This window comes from Lissotriton vulgaris, chromosome 10 (genome assembly GCF_964263255.1).
Source record: "Lissotriton vulgaris chromosome 10, aLisVul1.2, whole genome shotgun sequence".
Taxonomy (NCBI): Eukaryota; Metazoa; Chordata; class Amphibia; order Caudata; family Salamandridae; genus Lissotriton; species Lissotriton vulgaris.
Genome location: NC_141698.1, coordinates 782512446 through 782536201, shown reverse-complemented (window position 1 = coordinate 782536201; position 23756 = coordinate 782512446). Strand labels below are relative to the sequence as shown.

The window sequence follows — 23756 nt, the reverse complement described above, 5'->3', positions numbered from 1 at the left end:
AAAGTGCTACTGTGACTGCAATTCTCACTTCACTCGTACTCCCCAGTCTGTCCTGTTATTGCTGCTTTGGGAATTTTTAGTTTTCAATATCTCTGGATTGCAACCTGCTCTGAGACACAACTCCTGCAATTCAACTAACGTTTAAAACAACCCCACCATGGGTATAGGACAGAGTAGTAGCTAGACACCGACATATACACCCATCAAATCCCAAATCTGTTCCTCCTAGAACATAACAATACAAAAATAACTGTTTGTAGGACACATTTACCAGTACCACAAGCATCGGTACAAATTTAGCACACCCCGCAGGCCACTGCGAGTGAGGCGCCTTGTTTTTCGGGTGTGGGCATGGGGAGTATATTGAGCCCCTGCTCAGTCATCTGTTATTGACCATCTTCCCTATAACTGGAAGGTTGTACGGCCTGTGATCTTCTAGAAGGTCTCTGCAGAGGCACTCTCTGCCTTTTCAGGGAAACTATGAATTTCAAGTTATTGTGTCACAACCTCCATTCTGCATCCTCAGTTTAACTGACACGTTTCAGACAACTTCCCGGAGATTGACAACCTAAACGTTGATCTAATTTTTGTCAGTTCTGTGGGTGTGAGATGCTTTCTCTGTAGCACTAGTCCCTTCCATCATCCTACATAGGTCTGTGTGTATTAAGTTCAACTTGAGAGATACCATATCAATTTTAAGCTAAAGAGCTGCTTGCAAGTCTTTTATGGCAGCCATTAAGTTTGCAGCGGTTAAGTCCCCAACCACACAGAGGCTCACTTTCCCATGGTTTTTCAGAGGTGTCCCTTTTCTTCTCTGTGTAGTTTAGGATCTTATTTGTCTGAGATGGCTCGGCCTGCTTTCTCTCACCATTGTGTAGCCCAGATGTACCTACAGTAAATGACCAAGGGATCAACAGCTCAACACATCTTCCAGTTTATAATCCACAAAGGAGAGGCCTGGGAGAGCCCCAATGAAGTCCTCTTCTCAAGCTCTCTAGTGCTGTGCATTGATTTTTTTCAGGCTCTGTGTGATATCTCCCAATTACCTTTGCAGGCTTCTGTCTTCAATCAAGGTGCAGTATATCCCAAGAGCATCTTTCTGGAACATGGCCCGCCAAGCCCGCTCATTGTACATAGAGCCAGCACCTCCTCTTCGCAGGCTAGGCAAGAGAGGCCCGCTGCTCCGACTTTGCTCCTTAGTTCCAAGAGGCCTCCAGTTCTGTAGCTCATCATCTCGCAACCTCACCTGCCACCCACTCCTGCACGAGGATTAGGCTACCAGTAGATCCTCCCCACAGAGTTGCAGCCACCAGCCCTCGTGCGTACCGGAACATGTCTGTGTCTCACCCCGTGCCCAGCTTCCTCTGTACATAGTGTTCAAGCATTACAATCCAGCAGGGGCCAACGGCCTTCCCCACTTACCTACTCATACCAACCAACTCATTGCCACACAGCTCCTTTGTGTCCAGGGCCATAGCAGCGATCCTCAATAGACCGCTGGGACTCTTCAGGCTTGTCTCATTCAATGTGTTGGAACATCCATAGCCAGTTACGGCTATCTTTGTGGTTCTCCTTGGTGCAGGGGGCTGTCAACTCCGATATAGGCCCTCCACAATTGTAGAATTGTTTATTGCATACAATCCTGATATTTTAGTGCATTGATGGTGATATTTATTCAGATTTTGTCTGGATATTTATAGCGAGAGAGGTGAAATAGGCAAAGGAACTTGCAACTGTTAAGGAAGAGCCCTTGGAAGAGGATACTATAGACTAGTAAAACGTACAATCCCATTGCCTACTAAATGACTTCACAATGACTCTTGACAATTTGATGCAAGACCACATCCTGAAGGACTGAGAATCTGAGTCTATACAGTGTGTTAATTTGGAAAGGCCCAACTAGGGCACGGCACCTAGAAAAGAGGTCGACTGGGAAACTGAACATATCGCAGCTTTGAAACAGTGATATCTCCCTACATGCCAGAGGAGCGTCATGGTAGACCGACTCAACGTAGTATGGCTAAAGATAAGCCAGGCCATATTCCTCGTCAGTACAAGATGGGCAAGTATGCTAAATCATTACACAGTCCCACAATACCTTACAGTTTGTGGTTTTCCCTGAAGGGGTATATGGCAACAGCCTGGAGTAATTCTTGGAACTATTGCCGAGATGAACTGTACCAGAGGATAGGTTCTCTGCGTGCTTCATAATTGAAGGGGCTCATTGTGCTAGACCTCCACCTGGAGCCCTGGCACAACCGCTTTCTGAACGACAAAGATCGAGGCATGATGAAGCCGGTCTCCTTTGGCTCCTATAAATTAATGGTCTTTCCAGGCAACACCAAAAGAGTGCAGCAGCAGCGCAAATCGTTTGAACACATCATGCAAAATCTGTGGGTCATGTGTCTCAAGTAAATGCCCCGTTAGCCAGCAATCCTTAAAGTAATTTCCAAACTAAAGCATACTCTGTCATAGTAAACACGACTGCTCACCCACCTCTGTTTGCATTGGAGTCCCTGCTTTACGGCATGTTTGTTTGTTAGTTTGCTTCCTGGGCATGTTTGTTTGTTGTCTGAAATTTTGATACATTTCGGTTGCACCCTCTGTCAAGGTCATAGAATGGGAAGACCTATGTATTCAGAAGGGGCACTATTAAGGAGCCTTCCTTGATTCCATTGGTGTCTGGGAATTTGATTCAGTGGTAGAGGACTTTGTAAGCAGTTGAGGTTCTTTCTTGTGTGTCGGCGTGATCCCATTCTACTGCAGACTGACCCACACCAATTCAATTTTCAAAGATTTTTGACAGCAGAGCTGTTAAACAGAACTATTCTCTTTAACATACTTAGATCCTTATTACCGTAGCCATTAACGAAGAGGGGAATGTACAAGGATAGAATTGCTGATTCTGGCTGGTATCTCCACACTGGGCATTCTGAGGTTTAGCTCATGAAATGAGGAGTAACGGGTCTGACCCCAATTGACCTTGCCAAAAACAGTTTTTACCCCAATTTCGGGTACTTTTGCAATCACGCTACCACCTGCCCTGAGCAAGTACCAAATGAACATGGGGTTCCATAGCAAGCTGCTGTGTGGGGCAGGTAAGTCAAATGGGGGGGTTGGTGACAGTGTAGGCACAGGGGCCTGCTTGCGGAAGCTCCATTGGTTGTACCAGGTGTGTTCCTGTCCCTGGTAATACCAGCCACTTAGAATTGGCTTGTGTGTGATATTCTAGACATGGTGTACCCTGGCCAACTTGTAATGAATGCTGTAGACTGTGGTTTGGGCATGCTCGTTTTAACCATTGGCATTTGTTGACCTCCCTTTTTCAACCGTTTGTTAATGAGTGTTGGCTCTGCCAAGGGAAATATTTTTTCTATCTACTAATGCTATTGATTGTTAATTTGTATACCCTCTCAATGAAGTTTGTGCATTAAAGTGCTTGAGGGAATGTTTTACAACGACAGTCCTCTTTATCAGCTTGTGATAGCCTGTTCCCACACCTTCCACTTTTCCCTCTTGTATCTGCTTGTGTTTGCTTCTTCCCATACCTCTCTATTACTATATGCATTGCTCCGCATTCCTCTCACACCTCACCTCATCCCCCTCACACTTCCCTCTATTTTCTCCTTCCTGCCCTGCCCTCTTTTCCCTGTATGCCACTTTTAGTAGTAGTAGAAATCCATCCTAGGTTTTGCCACGGCTTAAGGACATGGGAGGTGGCATGGCGGTATAAGAAGCCTTGATGAGTGTTGGTATAAGAAGCCTTGATGAGTGTTGGTATAAGAAGCCTTGATGAGTGTTGGTATAAGAAGCCTTGATGGGTGTTTCTGGGGAGAGTAGGATTGGCTTCTTATACAGTGCCAAGTACAAAGCACCGCCTCCTCTAAAGGCCCTACTCCCTGGAGGGCCCTCCATGACTGCTGAGGCAGTAATTGATTCAGAGTCACTACACCCTTGCAGAGACTCACCCTCTCCAAGGCCACCTCCCCTTTCTCTCACAGTAATTTATTTAGGTCTGATTACAGACAGATCTTAACTGTATGTTGTCAAAGACGTTTTTTAACAATGGCAATGCTTACAATGGAATTTTGGTCAGCCCATTGCTTGCCATTGGCTGTCTTTCTTGTCAATCTAATAGGCTTGCTTCTTATTCAATGATTTTCCTTTCTCTTCATTTGTTTGTCCCTCCACTGGAGCATAACTTTTTACAATCCTTTCCTTTAGATTTGGTGACTTGTATCCTGCCATTAATTACCTTCCGAGAGCTACTTTTTTCTTTCTCTTACAGCACTCCCTGGGAGCGCATATGTTTTCTTGCAGTCTCCCTTGTGTGCTACTACCCCATTGAAATCCCCACCCTGCCTCCACTTCGTGTTGCTTTAGCTCCCTCACTAGCTTCTCTGCTGCATCCCCCAACCCTGCCTTCCTGCTCGTTTTATGTCTCATTAAAATGATTACAAAGCTACTTTATTTCTCTACGACCCCCTTTTCCCCCGACTCCCACGTTGCTCTCGTCACTCGTTGCCAATTACTCACCACCAATTCCCATCCCACTCCACTATTGCTCGCCCTCCTTGTTTTCTTCTTTTTGTTTTGTTGAAAGGATTCAGGTTCTGCTTGGTCACTCTTTTCTTAAAAAAAAATAAAAATTGTCACATTTTTATTACAGCTCCAAGTCTGGCATCTGCTACAGTGGAATGGTAAATTTAAACAAAACCAAACCTGCTCACTGTGCCTTGGCATGTCCGTGTGTGTGTCTGCACACTTATACCGTCATAGCTCTCATGATGCATATGTTTGCATGTGTTTTTGTACATCCTTACGTTTTTTTTTTTTTTATGTTGTTCCGTGTCAGGAAACAGGCATTTAAAAAAACCAATTTATTAAACTTTTGCCGATGTGGATTTGCATCAGCAAAAAGCACTTGCAAAGCCAAAAGGCTACATAAGGCCATCTTTGGACTATTGCTCACTCATCTTCCGGGGCAAAGACGCCAAAGTGCTCGACGATATAGAAATTAGAACTTATAAAGCTGTTTTTAAAATCCCTAAATATATCAGTAGAGCAAACATAAGATTGGAATTTGGATTAACAAAACAAATTGTGGCGCGTCAATCAGCATTTCTGAAGTCCTTAATATCATTAGCCCGCTTGGAGGAGGGATCTTTAGCAAAGCTATGTTGACTCGAAATTTCAGAAGGGGAATATTCTAAAAACTGGCAGCTGTACCTAACTGAATGCTTATGTAATTTTGATTGCTCTAATTTAGAAGATGAAATGAGGAGTAAAGTAGTTTAAAAAAAAGAAATGAACCAAATGGCCGCACTACTAACGATTATAGCTGACAAGGAAGAATTAAGGAAAATAAATCATTTCTGGACAATTGCTTATTCCTTAGGTAAGCTGACACCTCAACCCGATTAAGCATATCATCTAAAACCAAGGATTAAGAATAAGTTCATGCACTTAAGGTTGTGAAGATATCCGACAAAGGATGGCATACCAAAATGGGAGATTCAATGGTCATTGAGCATTTGCAGGCTTTGTAGGCAAAGGGATGAAACAATAATTCATATGGTAACTTTATGTCCAGCTTTGGCAAATGCTCGGAAGTCCATCCTAAAACCGATCTTTAATGAATTAGGAATTAGAACATGTAGACAAGCAATTATCAACTGTTTGAGTGGGGCGAATATTAAACTTACTTATCTTTTTGTTAAGTTTATCATTATTGCAGAGAAGAAACTCAAAGGAGTAGAACGTGTAAATAACTGTATTGCGATATAAAATACTTAAGAAACATAATTTAATGTTTATTGGATGCAAAGTGTTAAGGTAGCTTAAGGGACTGGGAGTATATTTTAATATAGTTGCGCACATTGCACTTTATTACCGCTTTCACATGGAATACAGCTAAAATTCGTATTTGTAACTGCAACTGCCAACAGAAGTCACTTTGTGTAAATGCTGCTATAATAATTCCTGGGGCAATTATAAGGCATTTTAGTAAGTTTTATGTATTTTAATTATTGCATAATATAATAATGTTGCACTTTACTATCGCTTGTACATGAAATACAGTTAAAATCTGTATTTGTAATTGCATCTGCCAACACAAGTCACTTTATGTAAATGCTGCTATAATAGTTTTTTGGGCAATTATAAGGCACCTTAGTAAGTTTTATGGATTTTTAATTATTGCGTAATGTATGAACGTTTTGATGGAATGGTCATCTATCAACGTATTATTGGAGGATCACTTTAAGATGCTAATAACTCTATGTATAGTATATGCTTGTTTTATTCGATTGTTTTTATCTCTCCTTATTTGTAATGATTTTAATTAATCAACAAATAAAATACTTACTTACTTAAAAGAGTGGGTAACCCCTATTGGCATAGCCAGAGCTTGTATTTTGAGTTGGCAGGTCTACTCATCCCTTTGTCTCTTAATGCTTCCTGCTGCACCTCCGCCCTCCCCAAATTCTTCCAGCGGCTTCACATCAGTGCTGCTGAGATAAAATATGGTCTTTACTAAAGGCTCCCTTTCCTTCATTGCAGTTGTGTTTTTCTGTCTATGTGAAATGAAGGTGGAGTAGCAAGAAAGCATTCATTGTGGTCCTTCTTTCTTATCTACGTTGGATAAATAAAGGGCTTATTGAAGGGCCACTTGCTATCTGATTTTCGTTTCAAATGGAATCAAACGCGGTTCAGACCTGTTGGTTTTTCCAATGCTTATTGACAAGATATGGTGTGATGTGTACAGTTTGAAAATGGTTGAGAAGAAGTGGTTTCATTAGTTAGCCTACATCTTGAATTATTAGCACATGTTATTGACGTGAGAAGTAGATGGAGACAATTACAGGACTTTGTAGTGCTTGTTATGGGGGAACTGACTGGCAGCATTCTACTAGCTGGAGATTCGGGTATTGAACATATTTGTGTTGCAGAGCTATGCTGCAGTTTTAGTAGAGTATGTGAGGTGAGTGTCTAAGTCACATACAAAGATCTTTAGAGTGCTGTTGCAATGGGTGTAACTTTTTCTGGTTTTGCAGACTACTCAATCTTGTCCATGTAGTGATTGTTTTGGTGCAAAAAGAGTGAATGTTGTTTCTCTTGTCTTCAGAAGTGGTTAGAGTTTCTTTGACTGTGTGCTAATGTTGTGTCTCTTGTCTTCAGAAGTGGTAAGATTTGCTTTGACTGTGTGTCAATGTTGTGTCTCTTGTCTTCAGAAATGGTTAGATTTTCTTTGACTGTGTGTCAGTTTTATTGGATGACGATGGCAAACATAGGAAACCTGTGGATGTCTAGTAGTGTATTGGCAATAAAAAGGGACTTGTTTGTTGTATAGTTTAAGCATATCCCTGCTAGGTTTGCTGCAGCGCTTGACATGTTTCTTTGACTTTACTGACTTTTAGCTCTATTGTTTCGAACTGGTCCTCTGGTTATTACAGAGGACCAGTTCTAGGGCTCCGTAGAGTAACTTTTGTTGCTCTGTTTACATTTCAGTATTGCTTGAAGGTTGAAGGTAATTGCTCTGGGCTTCCATCCTAGCAGACACGTTTTAAGACTAGAACACAGGTGACAGTTGTTAAGGACCCCACCGTCCACGAGGCCCTGCGGGAAAGTGAACTGTCTCTCTTTGACCTCTTTCTGTTCCATTCCTCAAATCTAAACTTCTCTCCTTCTGTACCTAGCTGTACCTCTGACTATCTATGCTGACTAGTCAACCAAAGGCTGTGCTCGTTTTGGTCTATGGACACTGTGGTATGAGGATTCTGGCACGCTGTCTCCCCCTAACCTGGCTATAGAGGAGGGGGCATCATTTGCTATGGTGGTGCGTAGGGCTGCAGAGCTCTTGGACCTGCAGCTCTCTACGGTGGCAGTCAAGACTAACATTTTGACATAGGTCCTGCAGCCTGGTGTCTCCAGCTCTGAACCCTTGCTGCCTTTCAATGAGTCCTTGACTGATGTTCTTCTGAGCACCTGGCCCAAGACCAGCACAGGGGCTCCTGTGAATAGAACAATTGCCCGCTGCCATCGCCCTGAACCGTATGACCCAGTTTTCCTCACCCCACACCTCACGCCACACAGCTTGGTTGTTTAAGCTTCCACTTCCCGTGGTGTGTTCCCTTCTGCATCCCCGGACAGGCTTTCCAAGAGACTGGAAAGCTATGGGAAGGAAATGTTCTTTTCCGCCAGTCTAGCATTGCGGTTGGTGAACACTGCATGCCTTTAGGGCCATTATTCTCATTCGATATGGGACACGGTTGCGCAGGTGCTGCCCAGAGTCTCAGAGGAGTACCGGATTCTATTCTTCCAAGCCATATCAGACGAAAGAGATGCAGCGAAGTTTGCCATCCGATGTTGCTTGGACATGACAGACTCGCAGGGTAGAGTGATTTCCACAACGGTGGCCATACGTCACCACGCCTGGCTGAGGACGTCTGGTTTTTCGAGGGAAGTCCAAGCTAATCTTATGGACATGCCCTTTGAAGGCTCCTGTCCCTTTGCACTTGAGCGTTTCAAGGACTCGCATGCTTCGGCCAAGCCCTTGGACCTCACTGCAACATCCCGGACTGTGTCTGCTTTTCACTCCTTTCATGACTACAGAAGGGGCTACCAAACACGCCAACCCTATTCTGGCCAGAGGGCCCGCAAGTTCAGCAACCTCTGCAGGGCCATGGATGCAGTTCACCCTGACCCCGAGGGTCATGATGCCAGAAGTCAAGCCAAGCCAAAATCACCTTCTCCACAGCAAACCCTGCTAGTCCGATTCCCCCATAATCATTCACGACCAGTTGGTGGCACAATACACCATCACCTCCACCACTCGCGAGACATCACCTCAGACAGGTGGGGGTTGCAAATAGTCTGTAAGGCCTACTCCCTCCCCTTCGCGACTACCCCTCCTTCCATGTCTTCAGTGTACGAGTGGCTGATGGAGGTTCACCTTGACTTACTCCACGAGGAAGACAAAACTCTCTTGGCCAAGGGAGCTATAGAGAGGGTTCCTGGGCCAGAAATAGGCTGTGGTTGTTTATCCCGGCAATTTCTGGTCCCAAAGAAAGACAGCGGCCATCGTCCTATCCGCGACCTCAGAGCCCTCAAATACTTCATAAAACAGGAGAAGTTCAAGATGCTCCCCCTAGCTCATGTCCTGTCTGCCCGGACCTGGGAGACTGGATGGTAGCGCTGGACTTGCAAGATGCCCATTTTCATATCCCCGTCTTGCCTGCCCATCGTTGCTACCTGCGGTTTACAGTGGGCATTGAGCATTTTTAGTTTGCTGGGCTCCCCTTCTGTCTTTCCAGTGGCCCTCGGGTGTTCACAAAGGTGATGGCGGTGGTCGCAGCGCATGTGTGTCGATCAGGGGTTCCAGTCTTCCCTTATGTCGAGGGCTGGTTGTTAAAGGCGGGCTCATCCCAAGCAGTCGTCTTGCACATCCAGACTATGGCAAACCTCCTATATTCGCTGGGGTTCACTATCAGTTTCCCAAAGTCCCACCTGATTCCTTCTCAAATGCTCCTTTTCATTGGAGCGGTTCTGAACACTGTGCAGTTTCAGGCCTATCCTCCCGAATGGCAATACTAGGATATTCAGGCTATGATACCGATGTTTCAGCCTCTATCCTGGATTTCGGTGAGAATGACTGAGGCTATTGGGCCTCATGGCCTCCTGCATCCTGCTGGTGGACCATGCAAGGTGGTTCATGCGGGATCTGCAGTGGGACCTGAATTTCCAGTGGGCTCAGCATCAAGGAAATCTCACTGACCTGGTTCAGATATCAGAGGGCACTGGGAAAGATCTGCAGTGGTAGCTGACAAACCGCGATTGGGTCAGAGCCAGACTCCTTCTCCCTTCCCACCCAGATCTCACAGTAGTGGCTGCTGCGTCTCTTCTGGGATGGGGCAGCTTTCTGGGGGAGGCGCAGATCAGAGGACTCTGGTCTCTGGCAGAAGCCAAGCTCCATACCTATTGGTGCTATGTGCAATCCGATTAGCACTGAAAGCCTCTATACCATCCATTAAGGGAAGGCTAGTTCAGGTGTTCACAGACAACACTACTGCCATGTGGTACTGCAACAAACGGGGTGGAGCGGGGTCATGGACTCTATCAAGAGACCCTGCGTCTCTGGACTTAGCTGGAACAAAACGGCATTTCTCATTCCCCTGGTGGTTCAACATCTGGCCAGTTCTCTGAATGCCAAAGCGAACTAACTCAGCCGAAGGTGCATTGCAGATCACGAGTGGCGTCTCCATCCGGAGTTGGTACAAGGTCTCGTTCAGCAGTGGGGAGAGCCTTGGTTAGATCTGTTTGTCTCTTGGAGAACGCGCAATTTCAACAGTTTTGCGCATTGGAGTTTCCAAGGCGGCTCTCGCTCATTGGCGCTTTTCAGCGCGAGTGGAGCGCAGGCCTCCTGTACACCTTTCTGCCCATACCAGTCCTACCCAGAGTGCTCCAGAATATCAAGAGCGACAAGGCACAAGTCCTTCTTGTGGCTCCAGATTAGGCACAGAGAGGTTGGTATCTCAAGCTTCTGGCGGGAGTATTGATCCTCCAATCAGGCTGCTCCTTCGGGTGGATCTTCTGTTGCAGCAGCAAGGAAGGGTCCCCCACCCAAACCTGTCCACTCTCCGCCTTCTTGCGTGGAGCTTGAGCGGCGACAGTTGACAGCTTTTGACCTTCCTCCCAAAGTCTGCAAAGTTATTCTGGCAGCCAGGCGTCCCTTAAAGGAATTGGAATACGCAGCCGATTAAAAACATTTTGTAAATCTGATTTGCTAAAATTGCTAGGTTTAGTTTTATTCCAAAAATTATTGCAAACGTTAGTCTACAGTCCCAGCATTTTGGAAACCCAGAGTAAAGCCATCTCTGAAAAGGGTTGTTATGTTAGTGAGTTTTTCTTAAGTGGATAGTGAGATCCGAGAGGCGGGGGAAGAGAAACATTCCCGCTAGTGCTGTTGTTGGATTATGTTATCCTCGGGCCAATTAAAGCACTTAGAGTAGAGAGTATGACGTGTCTCGGTAGGTTATTTGTGCACGGTGGCGGGAAGCATGAATATTTTAATAAACCAGTGCTACTGTTATATATACCATATTGGCTTTGGGTCATGCCGAACAAGACAGCACCAAACACTGGTCTCTCCTGCCGCCTTCATTTAATTTGGGTGTCTTTTTTTTTTTTTCGTGATTTGAAGGGGCCAACAGCTGTTATATTCCATTACAACTGCTGTTACAATTAAGTCATTTTTTTCTTCGTTAAAGTGAAAATATATCTGCAGTGGTAAATTAACAAACTCACTAAAACGCACCCTTGATCTCCCGGGCGCGTGCATATTCCCTCTCTCTCGCGCGCGCGCCCACACCGCGTCCATCGGCAAGTTATTAGGGGGACTGACAGAATGTCATCATTTTGATAGCTTGAGCAGTATATCTTTTGAACAGCAATAGAGCTCTTATGCAGAAAGTATCATATGTTCGCAGCCAATTTACAGGAAAACAGCAATAACATTTTATCATGGTTGAGGGCCCAGTAGCTGCTTCCTATTAAACTTGCCCTTTCAGATACCTGTCTTGGATTAATTTGTTGATTTCAAATGGAAACTCTGCCTTCTTCAGTGAAGCATGACTTTCTAGGAAAGACTCTGGCTGAATGACAATTATATTCCAGCCGGTTTCAGACCATTACAAGCGCTGGGCCGGCGGAAGACAGAGGACTTCAGTAACTGATTTTAATACCACGTCTAATTTTAACTGTCAGCTGTATATGCGCCAGCAGAGGAATCTTCAAAAAGATGAAATGCAAAATACTTGCAGCATGCTCCCTCTAATGATCCACTTGCTGGGGAGGGACGACTTAACGTATAGCCGCTGTCCTGCAGGGACCCAGCCTTGTGGGTAAAAGCATCAAGCTTTGGAAAGGGAAGATTTAAAAAAAAAGAAAATGACACACGAACACTGCTGATCCTGTGGCAGTTTATTTTTCTGGTTCGCTCTGACTAATAGTATATTTTACAGACCTCTTACTTCTTTCTGAAAAGGCCTAATGAAATACCAGCTGCTCCGCATTTCTGTTAGCTACCTGACACTCCTCAGATCTTGTTTATGAAGGCCACTTTGAAGCACATATTTTTACTTTTGATCGGTTTGTGTATATATTTGCTGGTTTATTTACTGGATGCAAACACAACAAGATGATGGACTTCTGGTTGTATCCATCATTCTTTTGCTCACACGCCACCCCAGTTTGCAACCAGCCGTAGGCAAATCAGTCTTGACCCTGCTCCTCATAGGAACAGTCCAGCCCGAACTGCCAGGCCAGGTCCTTCCTGGACCAGAAACAAGCATCCTGGGACAGGTTTCAGGGTATCACTCCTCATCAGCCAAGCTTGCTTGAATCCGGTGGAACACCAAGCTGCATCTAAAATGGGGTGGTATGGTGGGTAAAAGAACAAAGGTTTTAACCCAGATCTCTTGACTGGGGGTGAATGCTTGATTTGTTCTGTAGTCTGTCCATCAGTTGTGTGTCTTTTATTTAGTAGATGGTCACCAGAGTCTTTTTGTAGAGCTCAGATGGTTAACCCATATAACAAATGTATGTTTTGTGTATATAAACCTTATAAAATAAAATAAATAAGAGTGATAAATGAAGCAGTTAAGTTAATACTTGGCCAGGGCAGAGTTTGGTCAGCTCCTTCCAGACCAAGCAAAAGACACGCAATTGATGGACGGAATGAAGGAGAAATCAAAACATTCACACCCAGTCAAGAGCCTTAATTAGAGTTTGGCGGACAGGGTATTCTGCCGCAGATGACGGTCCACCCGCTCTGTTTGGCCAGTCAGGAATCCTAAGTTGGTATCCCACTGTCTCTACTGTCAGAAACCAGTACCGATGGCCTGCTGGAGTAGGGGCTGTCTGTGTAGGAACATTAGACCGCCTGCATTGTTTAGAGCAGGCATTCATATTCTCATTTTACTTTTCTGATCCACCAGGTAAAACCTGGAGTTTCTGAGCAGAAAAAAAGATACTAAAGATCTCCCACACCCTGGTAAAAATCTTCCAGAGGGTCAGGGTCTTTAGTATTTTTTTTCAAAAGTAAATTCCAACTTTAGGAGTTTGTTTTTGAAAAACAAAAATGTTTGTTGAGAGGTCACCTAAAACATGGTGGCCGCTCCCCAGATCTTCAGGTCTTCCCAGGAGCCACTGTGATGACAGCCTCTCTGAAGGCAAAAGGGGCACCACAGGGCTGGTGGCGATCTCTGCATATGGAGGGCAGTGGTCCAATTAGGGTGGTGGACATAATGTCCTCCACCACCCAGACGGAGGCAGAATTCCCACCAAACTATAAATCAGGTCCCTAGTTTGTATTGCAAAGTATAGACCCCTAATCTAACTGTAATAAATATTTTCATTCTATCCTGTTTTATTAAACAACATTTATCACTAATGTCACTCATATTTTTCTGCAATATTTGTAGGGATTTGACAAAATGTTGCAGCTCAGAATTATCTGAACAGTGGTCGCCTAACCTTTCTTTTTATTGAGGAGAACGGATAATATTACGTTTTTTGTCTGTTTTCATTTGGGACGATGTTTACGGGGTATACATTTCTTTAGTATAGGCACCAGCACCTGCTAATGATATGGTGAATAGCGACTTGAGCTAAACATGCTCCAAAGTCTTGGAGCAAATCGAAAATATGAAAAGTGAGAGTCTTGTACTACCGACCCTTGGCAGCCTACTTAGTTCTCTACATTGCTCTCATTTTCTTGAAACATTAAAAAAAAAATGTGTGAAATGTGAGATACGCGTGAAGGTGGTAAGGTAGATAGTGCTTATATTTTACTGGTTGGCTATTGTACACTGGTAATGGATTTTAAAATGTGTTTTCCTCTTAGCAGTTCTTATGCCATGATTGTAGCTTTAAGTTAAGTGCTATTTATTCAACAGTTGAAAATCCCTCTTTTTTTGTTGTCGGTATTTTGAGGCTTTTTATCAGGGCTTATTCACAAACATAGGTGCACCTAATGTGCGTGTGGTAAAAAGCCTTCCCATTAGGCAATTCAGAGATCCTGGTTAACAGAATTGGGGTATGCGGAAGCTTACGGCTAATGGAGCTAGGTAAGGTGGGAATTCCCTTAGTAATACAGGTTGACTTAGATGCGGAAAAACCAAGGTATCAGTGGTGGGGTATGTTCTTTAAAAATGCATGTAACTCCTACAAACAAAGTTTATCCGCAAGCATTTTCCAGGACTCGTCCCAACCTGGAAGCATATGATGGGGTAGTTATAAAAAAACAAGTAATAAATAACTTAGCAGGCTAGCAAGGATAAGGCGACACCCATAGATGTGATGAGCTATATGAGAAGGGGTTGTTTTCCCTCAGGAACATAGTTTCAAACAAAGAAAAGCACAATTGCAACAGTTATTCATGGACATTTTTAGCCAAACCGACAGTCGACATTTGTAAGTGTAGAGAAAGAGGACTGCTTGTGGAAATCTACAATTTGTGTTATTTCCATACTCTAGTTATCTTGGAATAGAGAGCTTAATATTCTGCTTTAAAGACAATGAAGGACACACAATTTTCAAGTCGGAAGGTTTTCTTTCCTGTCTACTTCTTACTTCTTCCTATTTTACTCCCCTATCCTCTGTTGCGGGCTGTCTCTTTATCACATTCTCTACTCGGGGTTAATTGTCACCATCCTTGCTTAATTCCTTGACCTCCATCTATCACTCAGTTAAGTCTGGGTACACTTTTCATCCATGCCCTGCACATATTATGCATCTTGGTGCTGAGGCAATATTATCTGCATATGATCTTTGTAACCTGACCTTTGACCTGGCATCGTTTCAGCCATGGTGGAAAGAGGCCTTTGAATTTCAGTTTTTAAAGAAACTTTCAGCAGATGCATCACTGCTAAGCAGTTCTGTTTTTTTTAAATCCCATTTGCTGCAAAAGTAGCAGAAAACGAAATTTACTGACCGCTTTCTCCATTCATTGGGCGGGGCTGCTGCCTTGACCCTTTTAGAACTTGGTGATCTTTGACACTATATATCACACTATTCCCGAATTGTTTCCAATTACCTGTCACTGTTAAATCAAGGCCTAGTCTGGTTCAGTTCTTTTCTCTCAAGTTGTTTTAAAGATGTCATTTTGTACCTGATCAGGCTTTTTCCCCAGATTTCCTATCACACATCAGAAAAGGAAATCACATCACATCATGGCACCCTGCACTCCTCCCCCTCTTAGGACCTACTTTAATGGCAGCTGCAAAACAGATGCACACGGATGCACAGTGGGCACGCTGCTGGCATGCGAAACGTGCAACAAAGGCAAGCCCATCTGTGCCTGTACTGTGCCAAGCACTAGGAACCCTGGTCCGATCACTGACCAGCGATACTCTTTAGCACTCCTTAGGTCCAAAGACCCCAGACTACTACTACGACTCTCACCACCATAGGAGCTTTCACATGCACCAAAGCCTTCAACATCCCTCCCAACACAAGCACCAACAGCGCCTACACTCCCACCCCACACGTTACAGCAAACCTGCTCACATGCATGCTTCTCAACACACGATCACTTAACAAACATACAACCCAAATATGGGAGCTGCTGAGTAGCGACACACTTGACATTCTCCTCTTCACTGAGAACCGGCTCAGCCCCCTCATCAGCTTCCAACATTGGCACAGCTATTCCAGTAGGTTAGCAGATCTCTCGACAGGTCCGTCATTACAAGCCAGAAGGAGGACTCGCTATGGAATTCATCAAATACACAACATTCACAGAGAACACCACCTCATTCTTGGAACACCTCCACTTCAATCTGCAAAGCTCTGATAACGTCATCCTGTAAGAAACCCTCTCCTCCCAACCTGTTATGTATCATTTTAGGACCCTATTGTAAGTTTCCCGATTCATGCCCTTATTCGGGTATAAATCACCATATCCTTATATAGGCATAGAAATCATAACCATATTTAGGCATAGCTCATGCAGCCCAAATACGGCAGGACTACTTCCACTAGTTCCAAAAATCCACCACGATTTCTTGGAAAACCCCGCCTTCAGCAGTCACGGACTTCCCTTTGCTTGAATATGGATTTGTCCAAGAACTCATGAAGTTTTCAAAGAACTGAGACTCTTTGATGACGTTATTATGTCCAACCATACGTCAAACCCGGCATCTTCAAGGTATAAATATGCCCACACTTGCCCAAGCAAACCCACAGTGGTTTGGAGCAGTTCGACTATCTACTTGCCCTAGGCGCCCTGCTACAGCAAGTGCCGAAGGAAGCCGACCCTCCAGCAGACGCACTGAGAGAAACGCTGTCTTTTCTCCTGCCGAGAAATCCAGCTCCAGTGTTATCAAGTTTCCACGATTGACTGAGTGAAATATCTATCTATTGTTTCCACGACTCTGAAGATATGTTTTATCTTGGGGAAACAAAGTTGTCATGTTTATGCGGTTGTCAGAGACTAATCCCTTCTTGTGAATTCGAGAAAGATTCTAGTGACCTCTGAGCTAGCTGGCACACACAATTAAGTCTAGTATATTCGATAGAGACCTAGTCGACCTCAGTCCGACGTCTAATCTATAGGATATATTATTCCAATGCGCAGATATATAGGCACTACACTACAAACCACCCAGACCACGAGCCACCTTTACCAGCCTCATCACCATCTGCTCGCTCACCATCGACTCCAGTGCCTACATTCTCCACGATTACCTCAAGTCTCATGTTAAAGACCAAAACAACTGCAGCTCCACAGCACTCCTCGAAAGCTTGAGCAACATCTGACTAAGCCAGCTCCTCTCAGGACCAACACACATTGGACTACACACACTGGACCCCATCTTCACAACAAGCAACAACATCATATTCAACTTCACTACACCGCTCACATGGACTCCATCATCCACTTCCAAATCAACACACCAAGTCAATACCCCTACAATCGTCCGCATTCCAAGCTGAAGCTCGGGCAAAAACTCAGAAGCAGACTGGCTCAGGGCCCTCAGCATGGGTCAACCTATCCCTACAGACAACCTCAACAAGGACATCAACAACTTCAACATCTATATCAAGAACTGTGTGGACTCCCTCACACCAAAGAAGCTTAGTAAAACAAACCAGCAGGAAAGCTGGTACAGAGAAGACCTCTGAGACACCAAAAAACACTAAACAGCTAGAAAGGAAATGGAGAGCCAGCCGTAACACCACCAACAGAGCTACCTACAAGGTTACACTGAGATACAATTACCAGAAATTAAGAAACCCCAAAAAAGCACTAGTGAACCACAACAAAGGAAGATTCAACACCTGCAAGGAGATGTTACGTTATGGTGACTTGTAGAGCGCACAGCTGCCCCAGCAAGGTGATGAAAACAGAAAACTGCACAGTTTGTAGCATCTTCTCGATCATCAAAGATTTCACTTTGCCCTCAGCCACTGTGAACATCGCTGTCTACCAACAACTCTGTGAAAACCGAGGAGCCAAGATGGCGACCGGGTCAGACGTGTAGTCCCTCGGCTCCGCCGACCGATTCTTTTATCGCGCCTATCCTGTCCCCGATCCTGTGCTCAGTCGGCACGATGCGGTTGCCGTAATGCACCGTCGGCTTGTGAGGAAATCCTGACGACCGCGCTCCCCTGCAACCGGGAGAAATACTCGATTAAGATTGAGACCCGCGGCGGCCCTCAGACCGGGGCCTCGAGTAGATTATGGCGCCGGCTGTGGAGTGAACAACGTCGGGCGTCGGCAGCTCTGCCACGCCGGCCGGTCCAATTGGGGAAATCGCGGCCGGCTCCGGCCCTCTCGCTTCATCGGATGGCAGGTAAAGGATTGAATATGCCCGGCGCCTGGGTCTGGAGTGCTTTTCTACGTGCGGGACTCTATCGCTTTTGGCCGATTGTTTGCCCTATCGCTGCCCTACTGCCAACGAGTGGTCTCCCATCTCCATGCCCCATCGACTTCAAGCGGAACGGCTGGCTTATGAGATATTGTCAACTGCTGCTTCCTGGTTTCTGCTTGCCACCGTATCTCAGCATAGCCCTATTGTGTATTGTGAGGCGCCAGCCCCTGGTTTGGAGGGCTCCCATGTGCAGTGAGCAATGGCGCACATTCCTGGGGAGTCGGGGCCGTCGAACGGCTACGTCTGTGATGAGCTGGGGGATGCGAGTGGATGTGAGCGTGCGTGTACCCAAGGCTACGGTACTTTACTGGCGGCCATCGTCTCCTTCCGTCAGGAAATGACTCTCTCCACGCTCACCCTGATTGGCAAGGTTAACAGTATACTGTTTACACCGGAGGGCTTGAACATGGCGGACTTGCCGGACCACAGAGCTGCGCCTCCCCCTGGGTCCGACTACCACAAGATGGCGGCCCCACATCATATTGATTGCCTTGGGACTCCAATATCCGGGGCTGCCTCTGGAATCAGCGACACCAGCCTGGACCGATGTCTGACCCTCGGCTTGCATTTCGGACATGAGTCTTTTCCCCGTGCCTCGCCCCTTGACACCCAGACCTCGCCTCAACAGGAGCAGGACATCGTAACTCTCCCCGTCCGTTTAACCCTGTAGTCTCCTAGGGGGGTTAAGCACTCCTTGACTGGTCTGTTGGCCCTCAGTGTCCCTGCTCCGGCAGTGTGCGGGACTCGATGTGCCCCCTTTGGATTCCTGCTCGCACCTTTCTGGGATACCTTTGTTGGCAGTGAGGGGAGGGTGAAGACGGGACAGGGATGAACGTTTTTTGTTGTTGCCTGATGATTTCCCGGTTGCAGACCGTATTGGATATGGACCGTGTTGGTACTTTGGGTTATCCGGTGTGCTGACTTTGCGCTTTCTCACACTGTATGCTTGTATCGCGATCCTTTTATCGTACAATATATCCTGGACTTCTATGTAACTGCTTGACCTGTGAAAAGATGGCGCCGAGGGACTGGTAGCGGGCTCCTCCTCCACCTCTCTTTATATATGATCTTTCTTTTCTTCCTTTCCTACTTTTCTCTGTTTCTATATTTCAGGTATTCTTTTTTGGGCGACAGGCACACTGCTAGGGGGGGTAGGCCGTAGCCTCTGCATGCGTGTAGGGTGGGGGGGGGGGGGGGATTTCCTTTTGTCCGTTTTTTGTTTCTATGGGCCCTATTTTTCTTCTTCCGATTTCTTTTCTTGTCTTATTTCTGCCTTTGGGTTGTAGTTTGGTTCGTCGCAAGGTGGGCTCTGATCGACTCAAAACATATTGTGTGCTCAATTATCCTGATGTGTATTTCGTCATACCGTTGCATTGCTTATAACTTTTCCTTTGCCTCTTGGGACTCCCCTACTGAAAGTTGCATACTCGTGTTGTAGCGGGATTTACTGGACTGTGACTCTTCTTGTTTCTATTTCTTTAGTATAAAAGTCTCAACAAAAATTTAAAAATTAACCTTCACTCCTCCTGTCTCCTGGTGGCACGAGTGAATCCAGTGTATCTCTGATCGATTGCTTATTTGGACTGCCATGCTACTAGGTTATCATATAGATTGCGAATGTGCCTTGATTGTTTCGCGGCCGGCCAAGTGGTTGTGGGCCCGTATTTGTTTGCTGAATCTGCACAATAAAGGTTTAAAAAAAAAAACTCTGTGAAAACCTATCCAACTTCTTCCACAGTGAAATCGCAAACATGTTGTTTCGCGGTGACGAGGGAGAAGGAAGGGCACGGAAACTGGACCAAGGTATATAGGGTTTTATTTTTATAAATGTCTTCTTTTTCCATTGAGATATTCGCTCTCTTGCTAATATGGCAGGGTTGACTCCTCCTCCTGTTTTTGGCTGGGGTCTACTGCTCTCTCTTTCTGGGTCCAGCTCTTCCTCAGTTGCTCCACCGAAGTACATGCGTGAGAAACAAAATGAGGACCATTATTAGGAAAGGCTCCTATACTCTTATACCCATGGGGGAGCCCGGGGTGTGTCACGGTCACAGTGATTCGTGCACCTATTAATGACTAGTGCTCCGTGAACTTCACACAACAAAAGGGGATTGTGGAGGACAACAGGCTATTTACAGGAGGGGCACGAAGAAGCGCTTCTTGGAGGGTAACAGGCATGCACTCCGGGGCTTACGCTGTACCTCCCCTCTTCCCAAACCACCCAGTAACGCGCTGCCGTACCTGGTGGAGCCACACTCCCTGGTGAGTGTGGCTGGGCGGCTCGCGTTGACGGTGGCCTCCTGGCTTCCACTTTCCCTCCGGGTGGGCCTCCTCTCCTTCTTCCGCCTCCGCTCTTCGGACCGACTCTTCTCCGGATGTGGTTCTTGTCTCCGCCATCCAACGACCTCCTCGAACTCCTCTGGTGCTTGCTCGGTGATGTCACACACCGTTCTTTCCACTTCCTCACTTTTCACCAATCCGGTAGTGAAGACGTCAGTCAGGGGTGTGGTTTCGTCATTTGCAACTCTCCCAGTTAAAGGAGCCTGCACCTTCCCCGACGACGTTGTCCGGCCAGATTGTCTTGAAGTCGGGTTGCCAGCTGTCCTGATGTGGAGAAAAAGAGGGAGGGGCAGCCATGTCAGAGATCCACCAGTCCACCACAGGTGTCATTTCTTCCGAGGGTATGCTCTCCCCGCTACACATGTACAGCAACTTCACACACCAACCTCACCCCAGAGAATTCATTATTAGCCTGTCCAACACCAAGCAAGTCAGCCACGTGACTGAATGGACAACCCTCATCAGAAATGCCATAGCGGCAATCATGCGGACCATCCACTCTGGCCCCAACTGACCCATTTCCCCACCACATCTACAACATGGGAACATGATCACCACCCTGACCCACAACATCAACCCCTCTATCGTGCCTGCCACTTTCCCATATAAATGGAAACTTGCAGAAATCAATGCCTTTCTCAATAAGCCCACAGCCGACCTCCATCAACTGTGCTACTTCAGACCCATCCCCCTGATCCTCTAGCCAGCCAGAGTGATTGAGAAGGCCATCAATAAGCAACTCACAACCCGCTTCCAGCTTCACCATCTTCTAGACCACTCGATCAGGGTTCAGAAAGAACCACAGCACAGAAACAGCACTCATTGAGGCCACCAATGACATCTGAATCATCCTGGACTGAGGAGAAACCGCTGCTCTCTTCCTGTTTGACTTCTCTGCTTCCTTTGACACGGTCTTCCACAACGCTCCACAAAATTGGCATACAAAGTTCAGCTCTCAGATGGATCTTTCCTTCCTCACGGGAAGAACCCAAAGGTGTCCGGCTACCTCCTTTCACATCAGAGACCAAGAAAGTGATACGCAGAGTCACATAGGGATCGTTCTTCAGCCCCACCCTTTTCCACATATACATAACTTCTCGCCTACATCTTCTGATCACAAGACATCACCGTCAATTTCCTCCGCTGATGACACCCAACTCATCCTCTACCTGAAGGACAAGACAACCACCATCCAGAACCAACTACTTGAACATGGTAGCAGACTGGATGCGGACCACCTACCTGAAGCTCAACTTCGACAAGAAGGAAGTAGTGGCCTTTGGCCACAAGACCTCCCCGTGGGACTTCACCTGGTGGCCATCCAAGCTAGGACCAACATCTACACCCACAGACCACGCAAAAAATATAGGGATCATCCTTGACGACTAGCTCGCCATGATGGCTCAAGTCAACGCAGTGTGCACCTCCTACTTCCACATCCTATGCATGGTGCGAAAGATCTTCAAATGGTTGCCAAAGGTTTCTCATTGTAGTAATTGATATGTTTTCCAATTGGCCTGAAGTTTGCATGTCTAATACGATTGAGAGTAAAGAAGTGATAAGTTTGAAGGTGCTTATAGCACGAGAAAGTTTCACACACACACTTCTTACTGATAACAGTCTGAAAATTGCATCCAAAGAGATGGAGGAAGTTTTTTTTACTTGAGAGGGGAATGGTGCACAAAAAATGGACTTTGTACCATCTGGAAACAAATGGAATGGTCGAAAGGTTGAGTAGGGTTCTCAAAGAAACAAGTGCAATGGCCAAATCGAACTCTCTTGATTGGAAAAAGGAGGTGATGAAACAAAATGAAATGTACAGGGTTACTCCACATTGCGTCACAGGTATATCTCCTTTTGAGTTGTTTGTAGAGCCAGCGTGGTTCAACTATGAGGCCGAGTTGGACAAAGATGTGGTTGAATTACATTGGCGTCTTAGTGAAGAAGGGAAAATTTAACTGAGGAAAAAAAGGTTTGATACCAGGAACTCAGTGAGGAAGTTGGAGGTGCGTGTGGATGACTTAGTCCTGGTTAAGCGTCCTGGTATGGGTGGTTGGTTACGTTTTCTAATCCCATTCAGATTATTAAGACCTTTGTATCGCTATTAAGATCCATGATCACCGCATATGGAATTTGAACAGAATTGTTTTGTACAAGGAGCTATGCAAAAATAGTAGAAACGATTTGAGGTGCAGCGAGGTTGATGGGAACAAGAAAATCTAGCAGAGTCATGAGAAGACACAAATAACTGGGAGGCTTTGTTTAACACTCTTGTTTTGCGAGAAGACGCGTCCTGTCTGTGGTATATCTTCTACACACTGTGTGGGTACTTTGTGTAGTCTAGAGTTGCACAACCAATTTTCTTTGCATTAATGAAATGTGATGTTATATTATTATTTTTTTCATGTTTAAGTTTAGTTTGTTGTTTCAGGAGGGAGGTGTGTGTGGTAGCCTGATATCACCATGGCAGCAGTGGCTGTGGGTTCTATGATGTCACCTGGCCTGTGTTACCCAGGTGGTGGAATGTGTTTATGATCAAAAGGGAAGAGCAGTTGTACTGGAGGGCGATTGAAGGCTGAATGTTATCTCTTGAGGAATAAAGTAACCTTTTTGGAGTTTGGCAAACCTTGTACCCTGTGACTCTTTGGACTGGGATCCTTTCTTAAATTGCTCCAGGAAGTTCTAGGATAATCTCAATTTAAATAAATTTTAAATAAATATTAACCCAATAAGTTACTAATTTCCAGTATTATTGCATGTAGTAGAAAATGGGACAAATGTTTAAAGGTTTCATTAGTGGTTGGTGGACAAGGTTGTTTGAGTGTGTAAAGGTATTTGCTGTATCACAGTTCTGATCTGAATATTGTCTTGGTCCTTGAGCACTGCCAGATTTTGAGTACTATTGACGCTGCCGGATAAGCAAGTTAAACGCTCGCATCTCACTTATGCTCGACTCTGAGTAAGTCCTATTTAGTCTTCCTAATTTAGGTCCAGATGCATAAAGAAACAGTTTTGCGATTTCCTAATTGCTAGTCTTTGCGATTGCTTGCATGAAAGTTTGTTGAACACTTGTGCGATTCCTAGGAGATTGCAAATGACCTACCTCATGAATATAAATGAGGTAGGTTGCAATTTGCGACCCCCTAAGAATCGAAAAATTCACAGGGATGGCGGCCTACTGGGATCAGCAGACACCATGTCTGTTATTGCTTTTAAAAAAACATTTTTTTAAATGCAGCCCATTTTCCTTAATTGAGAACTGGATGAGACTTAAAAATAAAAATGACGTTTTCTTTTCATTTTTTAAGAGTAGGCAGTGGTCCGTGGGAACACTGGCCAGTTCTTAAAAATAGCTGTAACAAACATTAACAATGGGGATGGGGTCCCTTGGGGAACCCTTCCCATTTGCGAATGTGTTGCCACCTACTTAAAATAGGTGGTAAAATGTGAATGTTTTGCGACCACATTTCGGTCACAAAACATTCC

The 23756-nt window shown here is 45.4% G+C and overlaps 1 protein-coding gene across 1 annotated transcript in view; it reads left to right on the top strand.

Moving 5' to 3' along the window:
• Positions 1 to 23756, top strand: part of HIBADH (3-hydroxyisobutyrate dehydrogenase) — a 564326-nt gene that overhangs the window by 512961 nt on the left and 27609 nt on the right. The window lies entirely within an intron of this gene.